General features: G+C 48.1%; 1 protein-coding gene across 4 annotated transcripts in view; it reads right to left on the bottom strand.

Moving 5' to 3' along the window:
- Positions 1–16,879, bottom strand: part of LOC139264674 (cAMP-responsive element modulator-like) — a 186,526-nt gene that overhangs the window by 61,211 nt on the left and 108,436 nt on the right. The window lies entirely within an intron of this gene.

Here is a 16,879-nt window from a genome sequence, read left to right as displayed (position 1 = left end):
TTTTAAAAAGGGCTCTAATTATTAACATTTAATAGCTTTCTACAATATTTCCACAAAGTTAAAAGGGTAATACTTGCTATGCAGTCCCAACAGCTACAGAAAAAATACATTTGTTTAGCTTTGAAGAAAACCTGCCATTTCCACAAGGCACAAAATCTGTTACTTTGGGCCCAAGTTTCCACATGATTCGCGCCTGATTTTTAGGAGCAACTGGTGGAGAACGGACTATTTTAGAAATCGCAATTCTCCACATTTTTTTTCTGCAGTTCTAGTCAGGTAGAACAGTTCTAGTTTAGAACAGAATTTTTTCTTCAAAAGGGGGCGTGTCCGGCCACTGACGCCTGATTTGAAAGCTTCCACAGTGAAAATGTACTCCAAACTAAAGTAGAATGGAGCCAGTGAAGATTTTTGTAGAACTGAAAAAACCTGTTCTATACATTAAAAAATCAGGCGCAGGTTACAAATTAGGCGTCCAGAACGAGGTGGAAGGGAACTCATTAAATTCGACAATAAATCCTTATTTATACTTCTACAAATATTATACAAATAAATCCAACCTGAATAAACATTTATAAGCCACGAAAAGATTAAATAAACCATCTTCCTACCTGTGTGAAAGTGCTTCAGCCAGGGAGAATTCTGCAGCCGTTCGTGCCGCTGAGCGGGAGGGGGAGAGGGGGAGGGAGGGAGGGAGGGAGAGGGGGAGGGAGAGAGAGAGAGGGGGGAGAGAGAGAGAGAGGGGGGAGGGGGAGAGAGAGAGAGAGGGGGGAGGGGGAGAGAGAGAGAGAGAGGGGGGAGGGGGGGAGAGAGAGAGAGAGGGGGGAGGGGGGGAGAGAGAGGGGGGAGGGGGGAGAGAGAGAGAGAGGGGGGAGAGGGAGAGAGAGGGGGGAGAGAGAGAGAGGGGGGAAGGGAGAGAGGGGGGAAGGGAGAGAGGGGGGAAGGGAGAGAGGGGGGGAAGGGAGAGAGGGGGGGAAGGGAGAGAGGGGGGGAAGGGAGAGAGGGGGGGAAGGGAGAGAGGGGGGGAAGGGAGAGAGGGGGGGAAGGGAGAGAGGGGGGGGGAGGGAGAGAGGGGGGGGAAGGGAGAGAGGGGGGGGAAGGGAGAGAGGGGGGGGAAGGGAGAGAGAGGGGGGGAGGGAGAGAGAGGGGGGGAGGGAGAGAGAGGGGGGGAGAGAGGGGGGGAGAGAGGGGGGGAGAGAGGGGGGGGAGAGAGGGGGGGGAGAGAGGGGGGGGAGAGAGGGGGGGGAGAGAGGGGGGGGAGAGAGGGGGGGGAGAGAGGGGGGGGAGAGAGGGGGGGGAGAGAGGGGGGGAGGGAGGGAGAGGGGGGGGGAGAGAGGGGGGGGAGAGAGGGGGGAGGGAGGGAGAGGGGGGGGGAGAGAGGGGGGGGGGGAAGAGAGGGAAGGGAGAGAGAGGGGGGGGAGAGAGAGGGAGGGGGGGCGGGGAGGGAGGGGGGGCGGGGAGGGAGGGGGGCGGCGAGGGGAGGGAGAGAGGGGGGGACGGGAGGGAGAGGGGAGGAAGGGAGAGGGAGAGAGAGGGGGGAGGGAGAGAGAGGGGGGGGAGGGGGGGGAGAGAGAAAGAGAGAGAGGGGGGGGAGAGAGAAAGAGAGAGAGGGGGGGGAGGGAGGGAGAGAGAGGGGGGGGAGGGAGGGAGAGAGAGAGGGGGGGGAGGGAGAGAGAGAGGGGGGAGGAGGGAGGGGGGGAGGGAGAGAGGGGGGGAGGGAGAGGGGGGGGAGGGAGAGGGGGGGGAGGGAGAGGGGGGGGAGGGAGTGAGGGGGGCGAGGGAGTGAGGGGGGGAGGGAGGGAGAGAGAGGGAGGGAGAGGGGGATGCGTCGGGCCGGGGAACAGGTGCGCGGGTCGGATCAGTGCGGGGGGGGGAGGAGCGGGGGTCGGGTCTCGGGTCGGGGGAGCGGGTGTCGGGTCTCGGGTCGGGGGAGCGGGTGTCGGGTCGGGGCGGGGGGGGGGAGCGGGTGTCTGGTCGGGGGGGGTGGGGGGAGCGGGTCTCGGGTCGGTGCGGGGGGGGGGGGTGGGGGGAGCGGGTCTCGGGTCGGTGCAGGGGGGGGAGCCTCATTCACGCAGCCCCAGTGAGGCCATTGGGCCAGGGCTAGGGGCTGCGTGCTTCAGGCCCCTCCCACACAGTTCGGCGCCTGGAGCTACTGCACTTGCATGCCAACTGTAGCGCGCATGTGCAGAGGTCCTAGCACTGTTTTCAGCGCCGGGACCTGGCTCCGCCCCCCCCACAGCTCGTGCTGACTGCGCCGAGGGCCAGAGGACCTACAGGTAGGTGGAGAATACCGAGGATTTTTTTAGGCGTTGTTTTAGGCGCGAAAAACGGGCGCCCAGCTCGGAGGGGCGCCCGTTTTTTTTTCTTGTGGAAACTTGGGCCCTTTATGTCTGCTTCCGCTCAGAGCTGCTCCAAATGATGTCGCCTGCAGCTTCATTCATTTTCATGCGGTATAACTTAGGACCAGTTTGGGACTCGAGCAAGAGCCATCCATGAAATAACATTACCAGTTGAATCTGCAGCAAGTTAGTGTATAGTAGCCTGGTAGTTGTGGTTCTGGACTAGTGGCCTAGAGGTTGAGTTCAAAATTTCACCACAGCATGTTGTGAAATTGAATTCAATAAATCTAGTAATTTGTGAGCCAGCACAGGATAAATTGCCATGAAAGCTGCTGGATTGTGGTAAAATCCCAATTGGTTCACTGACCTCCTTCAAAGTAAGGAACCTGCTACCCAGTCTGGATTGTACGGGACTAGTCCACACTTCGTGATAGGTTTGGTGCCCTCTAAAGTAGTTAAGCCATTCAATTGTACAAACAATCGCTCACAGCAATAGCAATGGCCAATAAATGTGGATAACATCCTGTCAGCATTAATTATACCCAACTTTTTTTTTTTAATTAATTTTCTGGAGTCAGCCACCTCTGGATTCAACCCAGGCTATTTCAAAATATAGATAGTTCCTTCCAGTCAATGGCAACAATACAAAATTGCATTTATATAGTGTTGTCAATGTAAAAAAAGTCCTAAGGTGCTGCACAGATATGTGCAAGGAAAATCTTACACCTCTACCCAGTTTGGCTTGTGCATAACACTAGTCTACACTATGTGGTTGAAGCACAGTGCTCTCAGAAATAGACTAGCAATTTACAGTGTGAAAAAATACAACTCAGAAGGAATATAACAAGAAAAATAGGAGATGGACCCATCGGCAACAACCCAGATATTGTATTGTGTACAGGCAATCCCAGCCCACTTAACCCTGTAAAGCATTTCTACATAACATCTGGGGACTGGTGCCCAATAAGAGTGTTGTTTTACTAGTAAGTAAAGTGTTACTTTGAGATAGCTGTACTTTCAGAGTCGCATCTATCAGCCAACATCCCAAACCCCACCATTATCATTGCTAAATGTGCCCCATCCAGCAGTAGAACAGACCCACCAGAGGTGGCGGCACCGTGGTATACAGTCAGGTGTGAGTGGCCTTGGGAGTCCTCTACAGCAACTCCAGACCTTAAGTACAAAGGCATCAGGTAGATCACGGCCATGGAAACCTCTTGCTGATCAACATCTACTATTGTTTTGAACTGAAAAATCAGTATGCCTCCTCGTTGAGCACCACTTAGAGGTAGAACTGAGGGAAGTAAGGGCACAGGATTATACTCAGTGATGAATTGCCAGACCGGGCATGTGTCAGGCATTGAGGGAACAAATACCAACCTACCTGTCGCAGACAGATATATACAACAGCATTGGTATAACTATCCATGTGAAGACAAAGTCTCTTCTCCACAGGGAAGACACCCTCCATCAGATAGATGGATTTGGATCCATTTGAAGATTGGATCTGTTTAGAGACTGGTCACCAGAGCTGCCCCGCATGGATCGGTGTTAGGACCGTTATTCTTTATTATTTTTATTAATAATCTAGTTGGAGGCACAATCAGCAAGTTTGCAGATGATTCTAAAATTTGGGCAAGTATCAGGACTGTAGAAGGTGTGCAACTGCTTCAGGTGGATCTTGAAGCAATGGGGAATTGGGCTTTTGACTGGCAAATGATGTTAAACTTGGAAAAGTGCAGTGTTCTGTGCATGGCTGTATGCTGAACATACGAGCACTCTTCAGGAAAAAGCATTAAAGCAGGTGGAGAAGGAAGATATCTGGGCATATTCTAGTGCAATGATCTCTAAAGGGTCATGAGCAATGTCGTGAAATGATAGAGCGAATAGGATGTTGGGTTGCATTTGTAGAACAACAACTTGCATTTATGTATCTTTTTTGAATTAATTCACGTGATGTGGGCGTCACTGGCAAGGCCAACATTTATTGCACATCCCTAATTGCCCTTGAAAAGGTGGTGGTGAGTCGCCTTCTTGAAGGTACTCCCACAGTGCCATTAGGGAGGGAATTCCAGGATTTTGACCTAGCAACGATGAAGGAACGGAGATATATTTCCAAGTCAGGTTGGTGTCTGACTTGGAGGTGGTGGTGTTCCCATGCGCTTGCTGCCCTTGTCCCTCTAGGTGGTAGAGGTTACGGGTTTTGGAGATGCTGTCGAAGAAACCTTCGTGATTTGCAAATGGTACAGACTGCAGCCAGGGTGCGCTAGTGGTGGAGAGAGTGAATGTTTAAGGTGACAGATGGGGTGCTAATCATGCGGACTGCTTTGCCCTGGATGGTGGCGAGCTCCTTAAGAGTTGTTGGAGCTACACTCATCCAGGCAAGTGGAAAGTATTCCATCACACTCCTGACTTGTGTCTTGTCGATGGTAGAAAGTCTTTGGGGAGTCAAGAGGTGAATTACTCGTCGCAGAAGACCCAACCTCTGACCTGGTCTTGCAGTCACAGTATTTATACGGCTGGTCCAGTTAAGTTTCTTGTTAATGGTGACCCTATGACTGATGGTGAGGGATTAAACGATGGTACTGCCATTGAATGTCAAGAGGAAGTGGTTGGACTCTCTCTTGTGTGGTGTGAATGTTACTTGCCACTTATCAGCCCAAGCCTGAATGTTGTCCAGAGTGCTGCAAGTGGCAACGGAATGCTTCATTATCGGAGGAGTTGTGAATGGAATTGAACACTGTACAATCATTAGCAAACAATTCCACTTCTGTCATTATGACGAGAAGATCACTGACAAAGCAGCTGAAAATGGTTGGGCCGAGGACACTGCCCTGAGGAATTCCTGCAGCAATGTCTTGGGGCTGAGATGGTGAGCTTCCAACAACCACAACCATCTTCCTTTGTGCTACATATGACACCAGCCAGTGGAGATTTTCCCTACAATTCCCATTGACTTCAATTTTACTAGGGCTCCTTGATGCCACACTCGCTCAAATACTGGCTGCTTTGATGTCAAGAGCAATCACTCTCACCTCAGCTCTGGAATTCAGCTCTTTTGCCCATGTTTGGACCAAGGCTGTAATGGGGTCTGGAGCAGAGTGGCCCTGGCAGAAACCAAACTGAGCATCAGTGAGTATACGATAGCATTATCACCACATTAAGTGGGGACAGATCTAAAAGCCCAAAACCAGGCATCCATAAGACACTGCAGGACATCAGTCGACAAAGCTAAGTGGGTCAGAGAAAAGCTCTGTAGGCCTACCACATCTCGTCCAGAATGATGATGGACAATTAGGCAGCTAATCGGAGAAGCATTCCCATCCGCAAATATAGCAGAGCCAAGCACAAACATAAGAGAGAAAGAATAATAGGGCCCGAATTTGGTCAAAGCCAAGTTGCGCCCATTTTTCGGCGGTCCTCGGGTGGTGCGTGATTTTTTTTTACCGGCCAGTACCGCTGGGGCCCCCGCCCACTCGACAGTAACAGGAGCAGAGCGCAGCGGGCGGTTGGGGGGAGAAGAGAGATCGCTGTGTGTGGGGGGAGGGGGGAAAGAGAAGAGAGATCACTGTGTGTGTGGGGGGGTGGGGGCAGAGATCACAGTGGGTGGCGGGGGGGGGGGAAATCGCTGTGTGTAGGGGGGGCAAAGAGATCCCTGTTTGTGTGGGGAGTGGGGGGGGGGGGGAAAAGAGATTGCTGTGGGGATGGGGAGGAAATCACTGGGGGGGGTCAGGGGGAGAAAGATCGCTTGTGGGGGGCAGAGAGAAGAGATCACTGTTGGGGCGGGGAGAGGGGAAGAGATTGCTGTGTGGGGGGGTGGGAGGGGGAGAAGAGATTACTGTGGGGGGGGGAGGGGGGGGGAAGAGATCGCTGGGGGGAGGGCACGGTGGAAGAGATCGCTGTAGGGGTGGGGGGGGAAAGAGATCACTGTGGGGGATGGGGGGTGGGGGGAGGAGAAAGACTGGGGGGTGAGAGAGGCTTGGGGTGAGAGAAACTATAACAATTTTATTACTGTCCATTAATAAAGGAGTAAATAAGGCTTTATTAAACCATTTATATTATTGCCTAACACTAGAAAATACTAAAATCCATTAAAAAATATATCAAACTGTGGAGAACTATAAAGGTGTGTGTAATATCAAACAAACCTGTCAACTCTGTGTCCATACCGCCCATTTTAGATCCACTTAAAAGCACCTTCTCCAGAACGGTATGCAGTTCTGGCAGTATGTCGGCCAGAAACTTGCACTTTTAGGTGGTATGTGAGCAGTTCTACATGGGTGGGCGGTGTGCATACTGCCTGACGGTATGTCACTCATGAAACTTCCACCAGGCGGATGTCGGCATTATGTAACTGTTTTTTTGACGAAACTTGTATTTTTCGGCGGTAAGCGGGCGGTATGTCGATGAATTTCGGGCCCAGAGCGTCATAGGATGATACAGCATAGGAAGAGGTCTTTCTGCCCATCGTGCTCATGCCGTCTGTTTGAAAGAGCTATCCAAATAGTCCCATTTCCGTGCCCTTTTCCCTACAATTTTTTCCCGAAATATTTCTCCAATTCTCTTTAGAAAGTTATTGTTGAATCTGCTTCCGCCAGCCTTTCAAGCAGTGCATTCCATATTATAGCACTGCATAAAAAAAAAAATTATCCTTACCTCAACTCTAGTTCTTTTGCAAATTATCTGAAATCCGTGTCCTCCAGCTACCTAACTTTCTGCCACTGGAAACAGTTCCTCCTTATTTACCCTAGCAAATCCCTTCATGATTAGGAACACCTCTATTAAATCTCCCCTAAACCTTCACATCTCCAAGGAGAACTACCCATGTTCTCCAGTAACTGAAGTCCTACATCCCTGGTACCATTCTAGTAAATCTCCTCTGCACCCTCTCTAAGGCCGCTAAAGTGTTTTCAATTGCCTTCAGCCAAAAATGGCTTGAGCCGACTTGATCTGAATTCAACAGAGTTCGCTACCATCATAAATGTAGTATCCAGCCAGTTCAGTTCAATCCATCTAACATTAAGAAGCAGACTCAATGAGATGAATGACCTCCTTCTGTGCTGTACCATTCTATTATTCTATAAGAGATATTAGAAAGATGAAGGCATTGCTGGAGGTCTGGAGGGAAAAACTTCATGAGCGGCACATTATTTTATTTTTTAATTTTAAAAGGCAATATGGATATTTCACTCATGGGCACAAACAGGCTACGGTCCCGGACAACATTCTAGCTGACTGCTAAAGACTTGTGCCCCCAGCCCAAACAAGCTGTTCCAGTACAAGCTGTGACACATCCAATTACAGGATAATGTGGAAAATGTTCGATCCACAAAATCTAACATGACCAATGACTGCCCCATTAGATTCTTCTCAATTATCAGCAAACCGATGGAAGAAGTCATCAAACAATACCTAGTCATGATTAACCTGCTCACTGAAGGGTCTTGGAAAGTGGGATATAATTAATGCTAGCAAGTTGGCATTTTATCCTCATTTATTGGCCATTACTACTTGCTGTGAGCGATTGTACAATTGAGTGGCTAGGCTACTTCAAAGGGCATTGACCCTATCATGTGTGGACTAGAGTCACGTACAATCCAGAATGGGTAAGGAAGTGGTGCAGCTTCCCTACTTAGAACGATCATGAACCAATTGGGATTTTACCACAATCCAGCTGCCTTCATGGTACTTTTCCCTGTGCTAGTCTCCAAGGCACAAAAATCTACACTGACACTCAAGTGCAGTACTGAAGGCATGCTGCACTATCAGAGGTGCTGTCTTTCGAAGGAGACCTTAAGCCGAGCTCCCATCTGCTCTCTCAGGTGCACATAAAAGATTCCAAGGCAATCAACATCAACATCACGAAAAACAGATTATCTGGTCATTATCACATTGCTGTTTGTGGGAGCTTGCTGTGCACAAATTGGCTGCCACATTTCCTACATTACAACAGTGACTACACTTCAAAAAGTACTTCATAAGAACATAAGAAATAGGAGCAGGAGTAGGCCATTTGGCCACTCGAGCCTGCTACACCATTCAATAAGATCACGGCTGATCTGATCCTGGCCTCAACTCCACGTCCCCACCTGCTCCCCATAACCCTTGACTCCCTTATCATTCAAAAATTGGTCTATATCCACCTTAATTATTTTCAAAGACCCAGCCTCCACAGCTCTCTGGGGTAGAGAATTCCAAAGATTCACGACCCTCAGAGAAGAAATTCCTTCTCATTTCTGTTTTAAATGGGTGACCCCTTATTCTGAAACTATGCACCCTAGTTCTAGATTCCCCCATGAGGGGAAACATCAGCTCTGCATCGACCCTGTCAGGCCCCCTCAGAATCTTATATGTGTCAATAAGATCACCTCACATTCTTCTAAACTTCAACGGGTATAGGCCCAACCTGCTCAACCTTTCTTCATGACAACCCTCTTATCTCAGGAATCAACGTCGTGAACCGTCTCTGAACTGCCTCCAATGCAAGTATATTCTTCCTTAAATAAGGAGACCAAAACTGTACACAGTATTCCAGGTGTGGCCTTACCAATGCCCTGTACAGTTGGAGCAGGACTTCCCTATTTTTATACTCCATCCCCTTTGCAATAAAAGCCAACATTCCATTTGCCTTCCTGATTACTTGCTGTACCTGCTTGCTAACTTTTCTTGCATTTTATGCACAAGAACCCCCTTGTGCAAGCAAGTCATCCTCGACTCCGAGAGTCTGCCAAAGAGAAAGAGAGAGAGAGAGAGGTTAGATGTGTATACAAAGGCCACTCTGGAGGATGACATCAAAAGAAATGTGGCTTATGGTGATGGAAAGGTAACACATGCAAAGTGTGTTAGAATGCCTTTGATAATTCTGTAACTGACTTCATCCTAAGGATTTGATTGACAGATTAAACAGGATGTATAAAACTGAAGTAATTGACAGGGGACATGAAAGGAACATTAGGTAATACGAAACCATAATAGGATTGGGAAAAAAATGAGAGTCTAGTTGCTGGAAAAGACCTCAGAATTCGAAAAGCCAGATCAGCCGAAGATTTAGCTGTTGACGTGTGAATCCTCTGGGTTAAAAACTCATGCGCTATTGTTAAGAATATGTGTAATTATTGTTAATAATAGTTATCATATGCTTAATAAATATGTGAATATCTAGCTGTAATCCTGTGAACCCTATTATTTTGAGGAGTAACGAATAAGTAAGCACATCCATCCTCTTAATTGTTTCATCAATGACCTTCCACTGCCTTGAGGTCAGTATTCATCTCCATTTATGACTCCACTGATAATGACACATACCATGCAAGCCTTTAGGAGAACCGGGACAACATCCAGGCTTGCGCAGGTAACATTCATGCCACACGAATGTCAGACAATGACTGTTGTATATCTGTAAAGCAGACACTCCCATGTTCCGCCACCAGGGAGCTCATCCCCTGAAGTCCCAAGGGATCCCAGCATCCCATGGGAGCACTGTGTACAAGCTGGCCCCTAAGGCCTGTTACTCACTCTGGAGTGTCTTAATAAAGACTGAGTCACTGTTACTTTAACCTCCCTGTGTGCAGCCTCATCTGTGTTAGGAACACAATAATTGGCAACAAGAATACGAATCCAACGCAAAGATGCAGCAAACTGTAGGCATCCTAGAGAAGTTCTCAGAGGGTGAGGACTGGGAAGCCAATGTCGAACGGCTAGACCAGTACTTTGTAGCCAACGAGCTGGACAGAGAAGGATGCGCTGCAAAAAGGAGAGCGGTCCTCCTCACAGTCTGCGGGACACCGATCTATAGTCTCATGAAGAATCTTCTGGCTCCTGTGAAACCCACAGATAAGTCGTATGAGGAGCTGTGCACACTGGTTCGGGAGCATCTTAACCCGAGGGAGAGCGTGCTGATGGCGAGGTATCGGTTCTACACGTGCCAGTGATCTGAAGGTGAGGAAGTGGCGAGCTACGTCGCCGAGCTAAAGCAACTTGCAGGACAATGTGAGTTTGATGGCTACCTGGAGCAAATGCTCAGAGACTTTTTTGTACTGGGCATTGGCCTACGAAAACGTTTGACTGTAGAGACACCGACCCTCAGTAAGGCCACTGCGATAGCACAGGCGTTTATGTCCACCAGAGATAACACCAAACAAATTTTTCAGCACACAAGTGCTAGCAATGTTCATAAATTAACTGAAACTGTGTTTGCGAGCAGACATGTACAGGGCAGAACCTACGAGTTTGCAACTGCCAGCAGGCCTCAGGTGACCCAGATGACTCAGAGTCCCCAACAAAGGATGAATGCAAGGCAATTCACACCTTGTTGGAGTTGTGGAGGCTTCCATTCAGCCTATTCATTCCGCCTCAAAGGGTATGTTTGCAAGAGCTGTGGAACAATGGAGCACCTCCAACGAGCTGCAAGCTCTGCAAAACCTGCTAACCACCACATGGCAGAGGAAGATCGGTCCATGGTGGATCAAAGCAATTTCAAGCCTCAGAGAGAGGAGGCAGATGCTGAAGTTCACGGGGTGCACACATTTTCGACGAAATATCCACCTATAATGCTAAACGTAAAATTGAATGGCTTACCCATAGCCATGGAACTGGACACTGGCGCTAGCCAATCCATCATGTAAAAAGATGTTTGAGAGACTGTGGTGCAACAAGGCATTCAGACCAGCCCTGAGCCCCATCCACACGAAACTGAGAACGTACATCAAAGAGCTCATCATTGTCCTGGGCAGCACCATGGTCAAGGTCACCTACGAAGGCATGGTGCACGAACTGTCACTTTGGATTGTCCCGGGCAAGGCCTCACACTGCTAGGAAGGAGTTGGCTGGGCAAAATCTGCTGGAACTGGGATGACATCCGAGCGCTATCACATGTCGATGAGGCCTCATGTACCCAGGTTCTCAACAAATTTCTTTCCCTTTTTGAGCCAGGCATTGGAAACTTTTCCGGGGCGAAGGTGCAGATCCACTTGGTCCCAGAGGCACGACCCATTCACCACAAGGAGCGAGCGGTACCTCACATGATGAGGGAGAGAGTGGAAATCAAGCTGGACAGGCTGCAACGCGAGGGCATCAACTCCCCAGTGGAATTCAGCGAGTGGGCCAGCCCGATTGTTCCAGTACTCAAAGTGATGGCACGGTCAAGATTTGCGGCGATTATAAAGTAACTATTAATCGTTTCTCGCTACAGGACCAATACCCGTTACCGAAGGCAGACAACCTATTTGCGAAGCTGGCAGGACGCAAGACGTTCAACCAAGCTCGACCTGACTTCGGCCTACATGACGCAGGAGCTGGAGAAGTCTTCGAAGGGCCACACCTGCATCAACATGCACAAAGGACTGTTCATCGACAACAGATGCCCGTTTGGAATTCGGTCGGCTGCAGCGATCTTCCAGAGAAACATGGAGAGACTATTCAAGTCGGTACCACACACGGTGGTCTTTCAGGACGACATATTGGTCACGGGTCGGGACACCGTCGAGCACCTACAAAACCTGGAGGAGGTCCTCCAGCGGCTGGATCGCGTAGGGCTGCGGCTGAAGAGGTCGAAATGAGTCTTCATGGCAACAGAATTTGAGTTTTTGGGGAGAAAGATCACGGCGGACGGCATTCGGCCCACAGACGCCAAGACAGAGGCTATCAGGAACGTGCCCAGGCCACAGAACGTCACGGAGCTGCGGTCGTTCCTGGGACTCCTCAACTATTTTGGTAACTTCCTACCGGGGTTAAGTACCCTTTTAGAGCCCCTACATGTGATATTGCGTAAAGGTGAGAACTGGGTATGGGAAAAAAACAAGTAATTGCTTTTGAGAAAGCCAGAAACATTTTATGCTCCAACAAGCTGCTTGTATTGTAAAATCCGTGTAAAAGACTTGTGCTAGCATGTGATGCGTCGTCGTACGGAGTCGGGCGTGTATTACAACAAGCTAACGTTGCGGGGAAGTTGCAACCTGTCGCCTATGCCTCCAGGAGCTTGCCTAAGGCCGAGAGGGCCTTCGGCATGATTGAGAAAGAGGCATTAGCGTGTGTGTTCGGGGTAAAGAAAATGCATCAGTACCTGTTTGGCCTCAAATCTGAGCTGGAAACCGATCACAAGCCCCTCATATCCCTGTTTGCTGAAAATAAGGGGATAAATACTAATGCCTCAGCCCGCGTACAAAGGTGGGCACTCGCACTATCAGCGTATAACTATACCATCCGCCACAGGCTAGGCACTGAGAACTGTGCGGATGCTCTGAGTCGGCTACCATTGCCCACCACGGGGGTGGAAATGGCGCAGCCTGTAAACTTGTTGATGGTGGCGCAGCCCGCAGACTTGTTGATGATCATGGAAGCGTTTGAAAATGATAAATCCCCTGTCACGGCCCGCTAGATTAGGACTTGGACCAGCCAAGATCCTCTGCTGTCCATAGTAAAAAACTGTGTACTGCATGGGAGCTGGGCCAGCATCCCCGTTGAAATGCAAGAGCTAATCAAGCCGTTCCAGCGGCAAATGGACGAGCTGTCCATTCAAGCAGACTGCCTGTTGTGGGGTAACCGCGTAGTGCTACACAAAAAGGACAGGGAGACGTTCATCTCGGATCTCCACAGCACAAACCCGGGTATAGTAATGATGAAAGCGATAGCCAGATCCCACGTGTGGTGGCCCGGTATCGACTCTGACTTAGAGTCCTGTGTACGACAATGCAGCATGCGTGCAGTTGAGCAACCCGTCCAGAGAGACACCTCTAAGTTTGTGGTCCTGGCCCTCCAGACCATGGTCGAGGATCAATGCAGACTATGCGGGCCCGTTTCTCAGTAAAATGTTCCTGGTGGTGGTGGTGGATGCTTTTTCAAAATGGATTGAATGTGAAATAATGTCGGGAAGCACCGCCACCGCCACCATTGAAAGCCTGAGGGCCATGTTTGCCACCCACGGCCTGTCTGACATAGAAACATAGAAACATAGAAAATAGGTGCAGGAGCAGGCCATTCAGCCCTTCTAGCCTGCACCGCCATTCAATGAGTTCATGGCTGAACATGAAACTTCAGTACCCCCTTCCTGCTTTCTCGCCATAACCCTTGATCCCCCGAGTAGTAAGGACTTCATCTAACTCCCTTTTGAATATATTTAGTGAATTGGCCTCAACTACTTTCTGTGGTAGAGAATTCCACAGGTTCACCACTCTCTGGGTGAAGAAGTTTCTCCTCATCTCGGTCCTAAATGGCTTACCCCTTATCCTCAGACTGTGACCCCTGGTTCTGGACTTCCCCAACATTGGGAACATTCTTTCTGCATCTAACCTGTCTAAACCCGTCAGAATTTTAAACGTTTCTATGAGGTCCCCTCTCATTCTTCTGAACTCCAGTGAATACAAGCCCAATTGATCCAATCTTTCTTGATAGGTCATACCGGTCAATGGCAACGGGCCATGTTTCACCAGTGCCGAATTTAAAGAATTCATGACCCGCAAAGGGATTAAACATGTCACCTCGGCCCCGTTTAAACCAGCCTCCAATGGGCAGGCAGAGCGGGCAGTACAAACAATCAAACAGAGCCTTAAACGAGTCACAGAAGGCTCACTCCAAACCCGCCTGTTCAGAGTACTGCTCAGCTACCGCACGAGACCCCACTCGCTCACAGGGGTGCCCCTGGCTGAGCTACTCATGAAAAGGACACTTAAAACCAGACTCTCACTGGTTCACCCCAGCCTGCATGATCAGGTAGAGAGCAGGCGGCAGCAACAAAATGTAAACGATGGTCGCATCAATGTCACGGGAAATTGATCTGAATGACCCTGTGTATGTGCTAAACTATGGACATGGTCCCAAGTGGATCGCGGGCATGGTGATAGCTAAAGAAGGGAGTAGGGTGTTTGTAGTCAAACTAGACAATGGACAAATTTGCAGAAAGCACCTGGACCAAACGAGGCTGCGGTTCACAGACTGCCCTGAACAACCCACAGCAGACACCACCTTTTTCAAGCCCACAACACACACCCAAAGGATCAACGACACCACCCCGGACCAGGAAATCAAACCCATCACGCCCAACAGCCCAGCAAGGCCAGGCTCACCCAGCAGCCCTGCAGGGCCAACAACACGCCAGCCCAGCGAGGGCACACCACACCAGAACAGACATTTGTACCGAGGCGGTCCACCAGGGGAAAGAAAGGCTCCCGACCATCTCACCTTGTAAATAGTTTTCACTTTGACTTTGGGGTGGGAGTGATGTTGTGTATCTGTAAAGCATGCACTCCCATGTTCCACCACCAGGGAGCGCATCCCCTGAAGTCCCAAGGAATCCCAGCATCCCTTGGGAGCATTGTATATAAGCCGGCTGCTAAGGCCTGTTCCTCACTCTGGAGTGTCTTAATAAAGACTGAAGTCACTATTTCTTTAACCTCCCTGTGTGCAGTCTCATCTGTGTTAGGAACACAATAACTAAAACAGATTATCTAATTGTTGTTTTGGAAGCTTGCTGTGCAAAAATTGGCTTTTGCATCTCCTACATTACAACAGTGACTACACTTCAAAAAGAACTTCATTGGTTTTAAAGTGCTTTGGGGTATCCCAAAATTGAGAAAGGCATTATATAAATGCAAGTTCTTTCTTTCTAGACTTCAGGGAATCCAAACAAATTGCAGTTTCCTTTCGATCTATTGCTAGCTGCCCTGGGGAAATAGGTGAAATTGTTTATCTTACCAAATAGTGCATCAGGCACCTGATTGAAAAACTGCAATGTGGCTGATACTGTGCCTCCTCTGTGACAGCTTGAATTGGTCTAGATACCCCAAAATATTCAGAACTGTGGTGATCTCGACAGTCACTAACAATGCCATCCCGACAGTGGAGGCTTTCTGGAAGTCAAATTCCAGGAGACGGCGCAAATCTATCAAATTTTCCGCAGTGAAGCAATTTCAGCAACGGCAGCTTTCCTCCAACATTCAAAAATAGATGCGAATCTGGCTGCTGATATGGTTTTGTGGGTACGGGCAGGAGTTAACCGTCTATTTCTGATGCAATCTGAACTGCCTCACATGCCTCCTTTTATCCACTTTCTCATCTTCCAAATAACACAAACAGTGGAATCCCCATTTGCAAAATCGTAACTGTAGCAACTAAAATGCTGGCATACAAAACACTTGGATAAAAAACACCAGAAATCGCCTGACAAAAAAAATAGTACTGAACATAAAACCTAGCACTAATCTAAAGATAAACTGAATTTTCAGATATTCTTCAAAAACAGGTTGCTCTTTAAATGCTAAAATTCTCAGCCCATAAATTCTCTCAACCCAATGTCCACATTCTGCAGAGCAATTTGAAGTACAACACAGTCCCAGCGAGAACTAGGATAAATCGCACTTGGCCACAACCATGTCATTACAAAACTTTATAATATTACACGGAAGCTCTAGTATTGTTTTCAACAAGAGCTCTCAAGGCTCGCCTTAAAGCTCAACTGGTCCAGAATGGGCAGAGTTCTAGTAAGATAAATCTCTGCTCTGTTTTTTGACCGCTCGCCAATACACCAGAGATGTTGGTCAGAAATTTCCTCTATTTTGTCTAAGTTACTGTATTATTTAAGAATGGCATTTACTCAGTATGCCAACTACAAAACACATCCTCCATTAAGACAACCATAAATTTTAATCTTTTTCAAAAGTCTTGTTTTTGTTATCCAATTTAAGTAAGACATCCAAAATATCAAGACTTATTCATCACGATTAAAAAATGATTCTGGAGGGAAGGAAATACAAGTTAGCTTTCTTACACCTACTGGAATGTGTGTGTGTAGATACTGGATGAGGACAGGAATGAGCGCTCCATGGTTAAATAACCAGATGGTATTCACTATATAAGCTTACATATGAGAACAAACACTTAGTGAGCAGGCAGTGCAGTGCTCATGGGATTGTGGAGGTAGTATTCCAGAGTACGTACTTATGAAGAATCTTCTCCACTGCCAGTGCATATGGGAAAGTAGGGAAATGTTGCCTGCAAATGAGGCTCTTTATTGCCAGTGCATACTTGATAATTGTAGGCTTACACCACTGCTTAAGTTACTGCCTTCAGGAGAGGAGCAGAGAAAATGCAATAAGCATTATGCTTTAAAACTGTGATAAAGTTATCCTTTTGAAATTTATGATTTAAAAAAAATGTGGTATTATTGATTCTGTTAGCAAATACTTACCAATAGAAATTCATATTATTGGTTTTGAATTACAGATTTTAAAAAAATGTTTCTCAATTTTCTTCCAGTCACATAAAACATGCTTGGTTGACACATGACGGAATTCCTTTGGACAAATTTTTCCTCCCTTCCCCAGTCCATCCTACTGAGACTAACAAACTTGTCCTTGGGTGATCCTGTGCACAAAACAGATGAACTTCAGGTCTCCTGGTCAAGAATCCAGTGTTTTACTAGTGTAGCTGCTGGGTTGCCTTTAAGATTACATGGTGTAAAATCAAGTAAATCATACGTCATCTGCTATTTTTCTAAATTACAATATTTATGAATACTACTAATTTTACCCATAATACAGGTCTTGTCTTTT

The sequence above is a fragment of the Pristiophorus japonicus genome, chromosome 5, assembly GCF_044704955.1.
Source record: "Pristiophorus japonicus isolate sPriJap1 chromosome 5, sPriJap1.hap1, whole genome shotgun sequence".
Classification (NCBI taxonomy): domain Eukaryota; kingdom Metazoa; phylum Chordata; class Chondrichthyes; family Pristiophoridae; genus Pristiophorus; species Pristiophorus japonicus.
Note: the sequence above shows the minus strand (reverse complement) of the source record. Positions and strands in the feature narration are given on the sequence as shown.